Source organism: Cannabis sativa, chromosome 5, assembly GCF_029168945.1.
Source record: "Cannabis sativa cultivar Pink pepper isolate KNU-18-1 chromosome 5, ASM2916894v1, whole genome shotgun sequence".
Classification (NCBI taxonomy): domain Eukaryota; kingdom Viridiplantae; phylum Streptophyta; class Magnoliopsida; order Rosales; family Cannabaceae; genus Cannabis; species Cannabis sativa.
The window spans coordinates 23,311,048-23,327,683 of record NC_083605.1 but is presented as its reverse complement, the minus strand read 5'-3'; the positions used below and the strand labels follow the sequence as shown (position 1 = coordinate 23,327,683).

General features: G+C 32.5%; 1 long non-coding RNA gene across 1 annotated transcript; it reads right to left on the bottom strand.

Moving 5' to 3' along the window:
• Positions 1–647: 647 nt before the first annotated feature.
• Positions 648–2,061, bottom strand: LOC115715962 (uncharacterized). The gene is made up of 3 exons (XR_004011494.2): positions 1,922–2,061; positions 1,617–1,812; positions 648–1,371 (listed from the first exon to the last, which is right to left on the bottom strand). It is a non-coding gene; the product is annotated as an uncharacterized LOC115715962 (long non-coding RNA).
• Positions 2,062–16,636: the final 14,575 nt, after the last annotated feature.

Sequence of the window (16,636 nt, the reverse complement as noted above, 5' to 3'; positions counted from 1 at the left end):
CGCTGTGTGACTTGAATATTGTAATTTGAATATTTTGTATAAAAGGTTAGAAATGGGATCCAGGTATTTGTAAATGATTATGTAAAGTTATAAAGTTTAATATTTAATATAAAAGTTTTAATTTGACATGATTTTGGAGAAAATTCTTTGATTAGCAAAGATAGCACTGTAATTGAAAAATCACTGTAGCGTGCCCTAGCATTAGGGTGTTACAAATATGGTGATTAATATATACATATCCTTGTATATAAGGAAGCACACTTTTATTTGTAGAGACATATAAGGAAGAATCTAAGTTGCAAGAAAGAAAGCTAGTGTACTAAGCAACAGAGACCCAATTCAAGTCGACTAATCTTTCATCCCACTAGAGAAATGAGGAGAGAGAGAGAGAGAGAGAGAGAGAGAGAGAGAGAGAGAGAGAGAGAGAGAGAGAGAGAGAGAGAGAGAGAGAGAGAGAGAGAGAGCTCATGCTTCACAGACCTACTAACTATTATTTTACTGGTCTCTAATGAAAATTTAAACACAGGTCCCAAAAGCACATTTTTTTTTTCAGTATCAAAGCATTAAAATGTGTACTTGATTTACACTTCAGTAACTACATATAGCTGTAATAAATATGAATGAGCGCCCACAATTTAGTATGAAGAGGTCTATAGTGCTTATTGAGCTTGTAAGAACAAAATAACAAGCAACCCAGCTTGAAAAATTATATGCCAAATTAATAACATCCAAAAATTAAACTAATTGAGTCATAAGAAACACAGAACATGACAATTATTAAATCAAAACTTATACCCACCTAATTTAAAAAAAAAAAACAAAAGATAGAAAAGTTTAAAGACAATTCAACTAACGACAACCATGAGGTAGATCAAATCTACTAACAAAAATGTTGAACCAACAATATTCGGACCATTAGGAGTGGCATGGAAAACAACACTCCTGCAATACAGAAATATGGAGCCATTTCAAGCAATATAAACCTAAACCAGATAAAACTTGTAGTTTAAAAACACGATCATAAGAAAATACAAACACAATACTGGGTTCCATCACATGTAATGGACCACATTATTCCATTACAATAAATAGTAAAGAAAAGACAATTTCTAAACCCTTTGTCAGATGAAACTGAAAGATACACCCACTTCAATTTACATCTTCAATGATGACCTTGTATTCAAAAAATAGGTAGTTGTCTTCTCCTTGACTTGTTTTAGCTGTGACTGTTTTTTTTTCTCTAGTTTTCTTTGAGTTTCAATATAGGTATTCAGAGCTTTATTGGGTCAAAACTTGATAGGTCTATTTTCCAATCTATTACTAAGAATAGTTAAGCTGATACTGATACTTAGTAGTCTAAGGCACAAGTAGCTACAAAAAAATATTTTGAATCGAATAAGTTATAATGTAATAATATATTGCGTCTAGTTAGAAAGAAACAAGAGAATTTTAATTGAGTAATTTAAACAAACACTTAGAAGGTATTATATTTTCATGATCCTAACAAACACAAGGTAATTTATATACAAACAAACCAGAAGGAAATAAAAATTGGAAAAAAGAAAATGAGAATAAAGAGAAACTCATACAAATTTAGAAAGAAAAAGTTAACGTACATTCAATATCAAGGTTGTGGCGGTTGTGAATACGGTTATCGAACTGTGTGGTGTAGATGGCGGTGACAGAAGAGGTAGATTGGCGCTATCGATGGTGGATCGCAGTGGAGCTTCCTGTGTCAAGAGGCGATGGTAGCTGTGAGGGAGTTGATTGAATCGAGAGAAGGGAGTTGATTGAATCGGGTGACTTGTGCATCTGTAGGGTATAATCGGTAATGGACTTATAAAAGGGGTACATTTCAATTGAATTTAAAATAAGGCTATTTTTAGTTAACTGATGAAAAAACGAGTATATTTCAACTTACATTATTTGCGTCATGTAAAATTTGAGATTAAATATAAGAAGGATAGCCAGTCCACCAAACAGTACTAACATCTGCCAACAAGAGAAACTTGGCACAATGATATTTTAACAATTTGCATAAATCTAGAAAAAGAATGACAAAATTCAGTAATAGCACTAAGGATCGATTTAGGATAGTTGGGCTGTAGGAAAAAGTTGTTAAAATTCTATTATAATAATAATAATAATAATAATAATAATAATAATAATAATAATAGTCTTATATTTTACTTTATTATAATCATAAATATATAGAAAAATTATATTAAATAAATTTTTTATCTTTTTTTATATTTTTAATTATTTTTTGCCTATAATATAAATATACATACATTTCACATAAATAATTTATATCAAATACATATAAATTATTTATATGAAATGCATATAAAAATAACATTATCAAAACTAAGTAAAACATATTGAGAAGCCGTATTTCTCAAGGCCAAGGCTTCGTCCATCTCTAGCTGAAAACTACCGATCAAGTGCCAAGCAACAGAAGCTAGAACTTCCCTTTTGTCATCTCTAGCTATCATACCCAAACTACACAAACTTTTTATATTAGTGTGGGACGTATAATTTATTCTCATTTATTGAAAAAAAAAAATAAAAGAATTAAATTTATTCCTTATTTCCATTTATTAATAAAGAAATTAGGAGACAAAACAAAAAAATTACATGACTAACAAATGAGAGCTGACAAATTTACATCCGATTGACCGATTCGCGTATGATATGTCATTATATATATACTAATGAAGTTCATAGTTTAATTTCTTATTTTGTCTTTTTTTTATTCCCTGGAATAGGAGACCGAGTCTTGATTTAGAAAATAGTCAACAATTAATGCAACAATATCATATTTTCATGGCTAAAAACAAGGAGCATATTGTTGTACAAGAAATTAAATATCCATTTGATAGTCTTAATAGATTTTAAAAAAATAAACATTATTTTTGATAGTTAATATTATTATCGGGGACTTATGAAGTGTGTTACCCAGTTGCAGATTCATGATTTAAGTTGAGGCTGTTGAGTGGGAGTAATGAGTAGGTATTAGATTAATCTAGGAGAAGAACATTGGAAGACAATCAAGTAAGTCTTAAGATTAAGAAGAGGAACTATATGTTAGTCTATAAGGGTGTATTTAAAACTCTTAGACTACACCACATCAGATTTCGAGATTTACCTTTGTGCTAGAAAATCTTTCTGTTAAGATGGTGATTACTCTCGGGGTGGAATAGTGATTTTGAAGAAGTGTAAACCTATCTGAAGTCTCTAGGTCTACCAGAAAGGGACTGAATGTTAAAGTTGAAGGAAATGTACTTATTCAGTCTAAGAAAAATTCTATACATTTTTGGCACCATTCCAAATTGCCTTAACTACTAGTGTTATTTCCTGATTAACCAAAAGTAGTTGCCAAAGATATAGAATCCAGTATCCCAAAAAGAGTAGACATATAGAGAGGAATTTCACATTATCAATGATTTTGTGATTAAGGAAGAGTAATGGTGGAGAAAAGGTTGTGTTTAATTCAACCTTTCAGATCCTATTACGAGGAGTTTACTACTACTACACTTGATTTGTATATCAAGGTGTTGAGATTATTTGAAATGCACTTTTTGTTTTATATTAGTGCAAGTGGGAGTTTGTTGGGTTTTATGCCCTAAATAAAACTCATTTCAATATAATCAGATTTACTTATTAATATAGATAAGAAATAACATTTAATGTTGCATGGTTCACATGATTTATTTCATGATTATATGTACATAATGTATGAATTCATCTGAAACCCTTTTCACATACTTGATCTTGTTTATTGTGCTGTCAACACATTGGAAAGTAAACATGACTATGTGAATAAAGATTCCTAGATTTATCAGACATAGGGTTTTACTGATATGATAATCTACAACAGAGTTTACTTGCATTTGGTGAAATGCTATGTTCTTTCCAGAGCATTAGTTAAAGTAAAGCTCAGGTTGGGTGCATGGAGTATGCATCGGAAGGGACCGATATTGAACTTTGACTTAGATTTATCAAACTTACTGTAATATCTATTCAAGTCAATATCGCCTAGTTGATCCTAGATGAAATGATCTTAATCCTGTTATGATTAGGCTCAATCTCGAGAGGCTATTCGTGTTCTTTGATTTGTTAGTTAAGCCTACTTTTTGGTCAGGGTGATACGTACATTTTGGGAACACGGTAGTGCAATTGAGTGGGAGCGCTAACATAAACATGAAATTTATAGCTTCTATCTGGCGAATAGTAAGTGAAGGATGATCTCCTTCGAGCTTGACCAAACAAAAATAAATTGTGGAGTACTCATTTCACATAAGCTGATATATCATTTAGACGGGGTTGAGTGTTTTAAGGAATAAATACATTGTAGGGTGTAACGGTAATCTAATCCCTTTACATTGTAGATCATTCATATAGAGGATCATTGATCAAACTAGGATTATAACAATGGATAACTAATGATGTGTCTATATGGTAGAACATATAGAGCATTCTATATACTGAGAGTGCAATTCTAAGTTCTATGCGTGGATTCAACGAAGAATTAATAAGTCAGTGAATTTAGGTTATAAATTCTTGATCTGCTTATTGGAAGCTCGGTTATATAGACCCATGGTCCCCCCACTAGTTGAGATAATATTGCTTGTAAGACTCATATAATTGGTTTTGATTAATCAATTATAATTCTCAAATTAGACTATGTCTATTTGTAAATTTTTCACTAAGTAAGGACGAAATTGTAAAGAAAGAGTTTTAGGGGCATATTTATTAATTATGATACTTTCTATGGTTCAATTAATAAATATGATAAATGACAATATTATTTAATAATTATTTATAGTTATTAAATAATTAGAATTGGCATTTAAATGGTTGAATTTGAAAATTAGCATTTTTGAGAAAATAAGATGCAGAAATGATAAAACTGCAAAATTGAAAAAAGTGAGGCCCAAATCCATATTGTATAGGCCGGCCACTTTTATAGGCTTTATCATCTGATATTTTCATTATTTTAATGCCAAATAATTCAAACCTAACCCTAGTGAAATGCTATAAATAGATAGTGAAGGCTTCAGGAAATTTACACTTAACTTTCTACTTTTTCCTTCAGAGAAAAACCTGAGCCTTCTCTCTCTAAACCCTAGCCGCCACTTCTTACTCTTCTTCTTCCTAGAAATTTTGAACCACTTAGTGATTAGAGTAGTGCCCACACACAGCAAGTGATGCCTCAATCATAGCGAGGAAGATCGTGAAGAAAGACATTCAACAAGAAGGAGTTTCAGCACTAAAGAATGAGAGAAAGAGATCCAGGTTCATATATTGATAATGCTCTGCTACAGAAAGGAATCAAGGGCTAGATATTTGAATGGAAGGAGCCATTTTATTCCGCTGCACCCAATGTAAGGTTTCTCATACTTTATATGTGTTTATTTCATAATCGTTTTAGAAGTTCATATTTAGGGTGTTAATCAACATACTTGTGAGTAGATCTAAGATCCTGGTAAAATAATTTCCAACAATTACATGGAAAATAAAATTGAAAATAATAATTGGGAAACAAGCAAACATGTGGCCGGCCATGGTGTGTTTATGGGCCTCACATGGATTTTGTAGTTTCCTCAATTTTATTTGTATTTCTCCAAAAATGCCATTTTTCAATTCTAATCATTTAAATGCCAAAACTAATTATTTAATAACTAAAATAGATTATTAAATAATATTGTCATTTAAAATAATTATTAATTAGACATGCAAAGTCTCTTAATAATTAAACCTAGAAACCCTTTTATTTACAATTTCATCCTTAAACTGTGAGAATTCACAAATTAGACATAGTCTAACTTTTAGAATTATAATTGATTAATCATAAATCAATTATAGAGTCTTACAAACAGTATAGTCTCAACTAGAATGGGGACCATGGATCTATATGCTGAGCTTCCAATAAGTTGAACCGATTTACCAAGTAAATCCCTAACTTATTAATTCCTTGTTGAATCCACTGTTAAAACTTAGAATTGCACTCTCAGACTTATATAGAGCATATTATATGTTTCACGATATCAATATGCTATCTCATTTAACCATTGTTATAATCTTAATGTGATTAAAAGATCCTCTATATAGATGATTTACATCGAGATGGGATCAATTTCCCGTTTACACCCCTCAATGTATTTTGCCCTTTTGAACACTTAGTTACCTATAAATGATGTTTTAGTGATCTAATATATAGTCACTGAAACAAGAGCTCATCCATTTACTTCTATTTAACTAAGCTCAAAGGGAATCATCACTTTACTTCTATACACCAGTAGAAGCTATAGATTCCATATTTATGTTCAGCACTCCCACTGAGTTATGCTATCATGTTCCCAAAATATACGTATCACCCTGACCCAAAAGTAGGCTTAACTAATAAATCAAAGAACATGAATAGCATTCCTGAGATTGAGCCTGAGCATATAAGGATTTAGATTCTCTTAATCTAAGATCAACTTCTGATATTGACTTGGAAAGATACAACAGTAAGTTTATAATATCTTATCTAAGTTCAATATCGGTCCAGTCCAATGTATAATCCATACATTCGAAACTAGTATACTTTACCAATGTCCTGGAAAGAACATAACACTTACTCCAAGTGTAAGTATACTTCATCGCTGATTATCACATCAGTGTCAATCCAAAACACTGATGAACAGGGACCAAATCTTTTGAATCATATAATCACAATCACATTCCACTGTATTGACAATACTGTAATTGTGAATAACTTTATGTTCTGGATTTAACTGATTTTGTGCATATATCAAATATATATATATTAAACCATAAACATGTAACATACATGTATACATAAATAACTTCAAAATTCTAAGTTGATAACTAATCAGATTGTAATGGGTTTTATTTAGGGCACAAAACCCAACACGTTATGCTTATGCAGTTGGAAGTCTAATGTATGCAATGTTGTGCACTAGACCTGACATCTGCTATGCAGTAGGAATCGTGAGCAGGTATCAGACAAATCCAGGTCAGGAACATTATAATGCTGTTAAGTATAATCAGAAATACTTGAAGAGTACAAGAAATTATGTGTTAGACTACAAGGGTGGTGCTTTAAATCCCATAGGCTATACCGACTCAGATTTCTAGGCATGTCTTGATGACAGGTTATCTACATCAGGAATGGTATTTACCATTGGGGGTGGAGCAGTGGTTTGGAGGAGTGCTAAACAAACCGCGATTTCAGATTCTACCATGGAGGCAGGATACATAGCTGCTGCAGAGGCTGCCAAAAAACTAGTCTGCCTGAGAAAGTTCTTTGCCGGTCTCGGTGTTGTGCCTGGAGTGGAAAAGCCTCTAGTTTTACTTTGTGATAACACTGGAGCAATAGCCAACAGTTAGGAGCCTCGAAGCCACAAGAGAAGCAAACCTATATAAAGGAAATATCATATCATCAGGGAATATGTGGCAAGAGGGGATGTACTGGTAGAAAAAGTGGAGACAGAAGACAACTTAGTTGATCCATTCACCAAAGTCTTGGCAGTAACTGCATTTGAAAAGCACCGTCAGAATTTAGGATTAATTGAGATGTACTAATTAGTTTTATATTAGTGCAAGTGGGAGTTTGTTGGGTTTTATGCCCTAAATAAAACTCAAATTCAATGTAATCCGTATTATTCAATATCAATAAAGAAACAGAAGTATTTTTCATTCATTTGTGTATGTTTTGGTTCACCTTATCAATTATTTGTCTATTTGATTTATAAATTCATCCAAACCCTTTTCACATACTTGTTCTTGTTTATTGTGTTGTCAGCACAGTGGAAAATAAACATGACTATGTGATTAAAGATTCCTAGATTTATCAGAACACTGGGGTTTTACTGATATGACAATCTACAACAGAGTTTACTTACATTTGGAGAAATGCTATGTTCTTTCCAAAGCATTGGTTAAAGTAAAGATTGGGTTGGATGCATGGAGTATGCATCGGAAGGGACCGATATTGAACTTTGACAAGATTTATTAAACTTACCGTAATATCTATTCAATTCAGTATCACCTAGTTGATCCTAGATCAAATGATCTTAATCCTGATATGATTAGGCTCAATCTCAAGAGTGTTATTCGTGTTCTTTGATTTGTTAGTTAAGCCTACTTTTGGGTCGGGGTGATACGTACATTTTGGGAACACGGTAGTGCAATTGAGTGGGAGCGCTAACATAAATATGGAATCTATAGCTTCTATCTGGCGAATAGAAAGTAAAAGATGATTTCCTTCGAGCTTGACCAAACGAAAATAAATGGTGGAGTACTCATTTCACTTAGCTGAAATATCTTTTATACGGGGTTAAGTGTTTTAAGGATAAAATACATTGTAGGGTGTTAGGGTAATATGATCCCTTTACAGTATAGATCATCTATATAGAGGATCATTGATCAAATTAGGATTATAACAATGGATTATTAATAATGTGTCTATATGGTGGAACATATAGAGCGTTCTGTATAGCTGAGAGTGCAATTCTAAGTTCTATGCATGGATTCAACGAAGAATTAATAAGTCGGTGAATTTAAGAGGTAAACTCTTGATCTGCTTATTGGAAGCTCGGATATATAGGCCCATGGTCCCCACACTAGTTGAGACAATACTACTTGTAAGACTCATTTAATTGGTTTTGATTAATCAATTATAATTCTCAAATTAGACTATGTCCATTTGTGAATTTATCACTAAGCAAGGGCGAAACTGTAAAGAAAGAGTTTCTAGGGTATATTTGTTAATTAAGAGACTTTGGTTGGTCTAATTAATAAATATAATAAATGAAAATATTATTTAATAATTAATTATAGTTATTAAATAGTTGAAATTGACATTAAATGTTTGAATTTGAAAATGGGCGTTTTTGAGAAAATGGGATGCAGAAATGATAAAACAGCTAAATTGCAAAAGTGAGGCCCATATCCACAAGCCATGGTCGGCCACTTATATAGGTTTTATCATTTAATATTTTCATTATTTTAATACCAAATAATTCAAACCTAACCCTATGTGGCATACTATAAATAGATAGTGATGGCTTCAGGAAATTGTGACATGCATCTTATTCCTTTCAGAGAAAAACCTGAGCCATCTTTCTAAACCTAACCGCCACCTCTCTTTCCTTCTTCTTCTTTGGTTGTTTTGAAACCCCTTAGTGATAGAGAAGTGGCCACACACAGCAAGTGGTACCTCACTCATAGTGTGGAAGATCATGAAGAATCCAGATTCAACAAGAAGGACATTCGGGCTCAGATCTTGATAATACTGTGCGACAAAAAGGATACAAGGGTTAGATATTTGAGTTGAAGGAGACATATTATTCCGCTGCACCCAATGTAAGGTTTCTCATACTTTATATCTGTTTACTTATAATCGTTTTAGAAGTTCATATTTAGGATTTTAATCAACATACTTGTGAGTAGATGTAAGATCCTGGTAAAATAATTCCAACAAAAGGGTGCAAGGCAGCTGTGATCAGACACCATCGTACGGTGGGAAGCGGAATCGATTCGCATTCTATGATCCAACGGATGGGATGAATGGGTACCAAGGTGGTTAAAAGTATTTGAGTACCTTTCTATGACCCGGATTAAATGCACCGATCTCTCAATGGACAGGAAGCGAATTGTTGCCTGCAAAAGGAAATAAATATTAATGATGACCATCATAAATGCAGCCCACGCGCCTAAGGCACGTGCCGCTATATCAACAAGCTAACCGGAGGTCCCAAACAAGCCTCATTTACCCTTCACTAAATGAGACTTGGGGGGTAAATATTGCCTTTGGTTTTTTCCTAAATACATGGACGCGGATAAGAGTGACACATGGATTTGAAATAACGTCCACTCACGAATATCAACTAAGTCTCGGACAAGAGAGTACACCTCATGGAGTGAGCCTCCCGGAGGAGGGCATAAGACACGTCTTTACTCTCTGGGAGGCTAGTGTTGGGTTTTGTGCCCTAAATAAAACCCTTTACAATCTGATTAGTTATCAATATAAGAAATTTGAAGTGATTTATGTTTGCATGAATTTTACATGCTTATGGTTTAATATGTTTATTGTATTTATACATAAAATCTGTTAAGTCTAGATCATATGTTTATTTACAATTACAGTATTGTCAACACAGTAGAATGTGATTGTGATTATATGATTCAAAAGACTAAGTCCCTGTTTAATCAGTGTTTTGGATTTACACTAATGTGATAATCAGCGATGATGTGTACTTACACTTGGAGTAAGTGTTATGTTCTTTCCAGGACATTGGTAAAGTATACTAGTTTTGAATGTATGGAGTATACATTGGACTGGACCAATATTGAACTTAGTTAAGATATTATAAACTAACCGTTATATCTTTCCAAGTCAATATCAGTAGTTGATCTTAAGATTAAAAGAATCTAAATCCTGATATGCTTAGGCTCAACTCAGGAGTTCTATTCATGTTCTTTGATTTATTAGTTAAGCCTACTTTTGGGTCAGGGTGATATGTATATTTTGGGAACATGATAGTATGATTGAGTGGGAGTGCTGAACATAAATATGGAATCTATAGCCTCTACTAATGTATAGAAGTCAAGTGATGATTCCCTTTGAGCTTAGCTAAATAGAAGTAAATGGATGAGCACTTGTTTAAGTGACTAATTCTTAGATCACTAAACATCATTTACAGGTAGCTAAGTGTTTTAAGGGGCAAAATACGTTGAGGGGTGTAAACAGTAAAATTATCCCATCTCGATGTAAATCATCTATATAGAGGATCTTTGATCACAATAAGATTATAACAATGGTTAAATGAGATAGCATATCTATATCATGGAACATATCATATGCTCTATATAAGTCTGGGAGTGCAATTCTAAGTTCTAAGAGTGGATTCAACGAGGAATTCATAAGTAGGGATTTACTTAGTAAATTCGGTTCACTTATTGGAAGCTCAGCATATAGATCCATGGTCCCCATTCTAGTTGAGAGTATACTGCTTGTAAGACTCAATAATTGATTTGTGATTAATCAATTATAATTCTAAAGTTAGACTATGTCTAATTTGTGAATTTTAACTAAACAGGGGTGAAGTGTTGGAAATATCTTCATCCAGGATCTTAGATCTATTTGCAAGTATGTTGATTTAACAACCTAATATTGAAATTCTAAAACGATGAACTAAACACATAAAAGTTAAGAATAACTTACAGTGATTGCAGCGGAATTAATGTCTCCTTCCACTCAGATCTCTAACCCTTGATTCCAGTCTGTAGCAGAGTATAATCAAGATCTGAGCCCGAAAGTTCTTCAATTGGATGTGATCCTTCACAGTCTTCCAAACTATAATGAGATACTGAATGATGTGTGTGGGCACTTCTCTCTCACTAGGAATTTCGAAATTTCTCTCTCTTGTTTTTCTCTCTTGATTTCGTGTGACACACTTTGCAAAGCAAAGTTTTCTCAAGCAAGCACAAGCACACCAAGAGAGGAGAGGGGGGCGGCTATAAATAGGAAAAGGGAAGATCACAACTTTCCAAATATACAGTTTCCTCTTTTACTGTGTAATTGAATAACTGCCTTATTTAGTGTGATTCACCTCTTTCCTATTTAGGCTAGGCTTTGATTAGCAATTAACTGACAAATTAAATTGAAAATAATAATTGGGAAAAATGCAATGATGTGGCCGGCCATGGTGTGAATGGGCCTCACATGGATTTTGCAGTTTCCTCAATTTTATTTCTATTCCTCCAAAAATGCCATTTTTCCAATTCTAATCATTTAAATGCCAAAACTAATTATTTAATAACTAAAATAGATTATTAAATAATATTGCCATTTAAAATTAATTATTAATTCAGACATGCAAAGTCTCATAATTAATAATTAAACCTAGAAACCCTCTTATTTACAATTTCATCGCTAAACTGTGAGAATTCACAAATTAGACATAGTCTAACTTTTAGAATTATAATTGATTAATCATAAATCAATCATAGAGTCTTACAAACAGTATAGTCTCAACTAGAATGGGGACCATGGATCTATATTCTGAGCTTCCAATAAGTTGAACCGATTTACCAAGTAAATCCCTAACTTATTAATTCCTCGTTGAATGCACTCTTAGAACTTGGAATTGCACTCTCAGACTTATATAGAGCATATCATATGTTTCACGATATCAATATGCTATCTCATTTAACCATTGTTATAATCTTAATGTGATTTAGAGATCCTCTATATAGATGATTTACATCGAGACGGGACCAATTTACCGTTTACACCCCTCAATGTATTTTGCCCATTTGAACACTTAGTTACCTGTAAATGATGTTTTAGTAATCTAATATATAGTCACTGAAACAAGAGCTCATCCATTTACTTCTATTTAACTAAGCTCAAAAGGAATCATCACTTTACTTCTATACACCAGTAGAAGCTATAGATTTCCATATTTATGTTTAGCACTCCCATTCAGTTATGCTATCATGTTCCCAAAATATATGTATTATCCTGACTCAAAGCAGGCTTTAACTAATAAATCAAAGAACAAGAATAGCACTCCTGAGATTGAGCCTAAGCATATCAGGATTTAGATTCTCTTTATCTAAGATCAACTTCTGACATTGACTTGGAAAGATACAACTGTAAGTTTACAATATCTTTAACCAAGTTCAATATCGGTCCAGTCCAATGCATACTCCATGCATTCGAAACCAGTATACTTTGCCAATGTTCTGGAAAGAACATAACACTTACTCCAAGTGTAAGTATACTTCATCGCTGATTATCACATCAGTGTAAATCCAAAACACTGATGAACAGGGACCAAATCTTTTGAATCATATAATCACAATCACATTCCACTGTATTGACGATACTGTAATTGTGAATAACTATATGTTCTGGATTTAACTGATTTTGTGCATATATCAAGTATATGTATTAAACCATAAACATGTAACATACATGTAAACATACTTCACTTCTAAATTGATAACTAATCAGATTGTAATGAGTTTTATTTAGGGCATAAAACCCAACAAACTCCCACTTGCACTAACATAAAACAAGTTGTGCATTACAATCAATATTTTGTCTTGATCCTCTGAACAAGTGTAGTATCTTTGAATCCACCCATATATCTGGAACCAGGTTCATGAGACACATGAAACCTCCCTAACTTATGCTTTACTCATCAAGGGATAATGAAATCCTTACTGCCCATTAAGTACATCTGAACAACCAGAATACATGTCTCTCAAATTTTAAAATTTGGAATTGAGATAATGCAGTGTAGAATTTTCTTCAGTAAAATAACTTTCTGGTAATTTTGAATTTACAAAGTTATATCTTCTCTGATGAAGCTTGAATTATTATAGATGGGTTTTAACACTCTTCTATAATGATTCCTCCACCCCCAGAGTAACCACCATCTCACAATGAGTCGGTGTGCATATCAGGATCACTAATGCATAGTCACCTTTGTAAATCTTTCTTGATTGTCCCTTAATGTTCCCCATTTGATTACATCTCAGATGGCTCCCACTCAATAGCAGATGTCTGGTTAGAAACTTTTAACCTTTTACTATTGTTTCTGGGAACATCTCATTGTGACTTATTATCTTAAGCCGAAATTGTAAGTTTCATTAAGATTAGGTCAACAACATAGCAGTCTAGTATTTGAAGTGAAAAATACTTGCTAGAGATTTAAGCAATCAAATCAAGATACCATAAAATGTTATGAGAAATAGACATCTTGAATCAGTCTTTCGAATAGACTATGCAAGAATTCTTCTATCTTATTCTCATAATTCTGATAAGTTATTTCTATCCATGTGAATGGTTAGACTTGTTTTTATCAGAGGTGTTCTTAAGTTCCTATCACAATTATCAACCAAAAGAAGATGGGTAAAGAATTTTAATATTCTCCCACTCAACCAAGGTAATGTGAAACATTATCAAAGAACTTTAATGGTATCAATAACTATTACAAGAGTAAATCTAAACTGGAACATATAATCAAGATCAAGGATTTATTCTGATAATAGCTAATTATATTATTTCCATGTTTAAAATTATGTGTCACAAAGGGTACTGTAGAATAAAGTCCACCCTAAGTTTATAGAGATTATGGTCCACCCCTAAAGGTTGTAAATCTCTAAGTGTGATAGAGAGTCTGTGGAGTTGAATATAATCCAGAGTTCATTAGATATAAAAAATCGTTTGAACTGCATATTATTCTTAACTTTTCTCCACCCCAATCAGATCAAAAGATCTTTTTATTAAACAAATTCTGAAATAATTGTTTTTGAAACCAATAATTATTCATAAACATAGAAATAACTTCAAGTGTTTATGTAGTAATAACTCTGTAAAGAGTTTAAATACTTTTTGAATTTGCATCAATAATAAAAACACATACACATTCAAACATAATAAATATAATAATCGGTAATAGATAAAATAAAGAACTGAAGCTCAACTCATAAATTGCAATATAATTAAAAAAGGTATTTTATTATAAACCAAAAAAAATGTTTGCAATATTTATGAGAACCAAACAGGGAATTAAGATCCCAAGCTTGAAATCCAAATTGTTTGAAAAACTAAACAATTAATTCAAATGAAAGAGCTTCTTCTTTATTGTAGACAATCTCCATCGACCATCCAGCTTTCTAATCCAACTCGTTAAGACAACACCCGAGTTTAAGAAGCTTTAGCTATAAGAAGAATAATAAACAGGGTTAGTAGTCCAGAATTAATAATCCAAAAGGATAATAATTCACTAAAAACACATCAGTTTATAAAGAAAATACCTTGTTCCTTTGCGAAATACTTAGGACATTGGGATTTCCAATGGCCTTTCTCATTGCAGTAGAAACACTTTCCTTTTTGTGTATTGCCAGAAGCTCCAGCATTTTTGTTCCTAGCTGCATTCACAGCTTGAGCTCGCTTCTTGGCATTTTTCCACTTCTTCTTATGATTGGATTTGGAAGTAGAAGCAACAAGTGCCTCAGGATTACTTGTCTTATTACCATTTCCAGAATATATTCCCTCTTTTCTTGGGACCTCCGATCAAATTTTCATATGTCTGAAGGTCATTGACTAAAGTATGAAAGTCTTGTTCCTTCTTATTCATGACATAATTTGATGTGTAGGGCAGAAAATCTGGAGTCAGGCTATTCAAGATGAGACTCACTTGAGTAGTCTGATCCATTTCAGCACCATGATTCTGGGCTTCCTAGAAATAACTAGCCATCTGAAGAAGGTGATCACGCACATTCTGATGGGGTTCCATCCGTGCGTTGATGAATTTCTTAGTCGCGTCAAAACGAGATTGAATTGATGCCATACCGAATAGCTCAGTTAACTGCGTCATGATTTCTGCAGCCGTGACAGTGTTTGTAAACCTTGTTTTCAAGGTGTCAACCATGCTGGAAAGCATGAAGTAACGAGCTTTATTGTTAGCATTATGCCAACGCTCGAACTTCTCTTTTATAGCATTGGTTGCATTGTCACTTGGCTGCTCAGGGGACGGCTCAGTCAACACAAACGAGGCACTTTCACCTATGAGAGCAATATGAATGTTCTCTCTCCACTTTGGGAAGTTAGACCCATTTAGCTTATTTTCAGTTAAGAGTGACAACATGGGATTTGACATTTCAATTCAGGATACTACAAGATAATACATAGATATCAGTTATGGTTTATCACAAAATCTTATTTAGAAATTATCAGCATACATCAAGTAGGAATGACTAGAGAAAATACAAAAAAAAAAATCAATCCTAAATAATTTCCAAGGTTTTCAACAAACTGATATCAGTGTCCCGTTTAGGCGAGAGTCAAAGCTATCATTCATCGAATAGAGTTGTCAGCTCATCTAAAATCGCAAACATTCTAGCAACCTTTTATTCGATCGAAAAGAGAATCCGACGTTGTCCCGTGAGTCAAGGTCATTCTTATTTCATGAGCTTCTACCATTGTTTCATATGTTTGTAAGTCTTATACAGTACCCACCATTAGGGTGATTAATACCAATATAAAACACTTACAAACATACTTATCTTTCAAGATTGAACGGCGCTAACTTGCTAATGAACGTTCCTCCATTAGGGAGGATTACTCACTAAAACAATAGCTATGTAAAACCAACAATGGAGATCGAATATCTCAAAATAATAAAGCTCATTATTTAAATTGTATTGTCTTCTATTATTTATTTATTTTAAATCTATATATATTTATTAAATTTTAAATTTAGAATAGAATCTAAATAAAATTTAATTTAATATTTGTAAAATTAAACTTAGATGGTTATGAAAATAAAATGAATTATTTCCATCTTAGTGTTAATTTTCCAACAAATATTAAGAAAATTACTTAATTTAAGTTGTATTAATTTAAATTAATTTGCAACTCAAATAAAAATTTTCTACAAATATATATATATTGTATTTCCAAAAATATACAATTTTCGAAATACATTTAAAATAAATCAAACTTTACTTAGAAAAAATACCTCAAGCAAAAATTATTATCTATCTAGATTTTCTTGACTAATTAATCTAATTTCTAATAATATATTTCAGTTCCTTTATTTTAAAT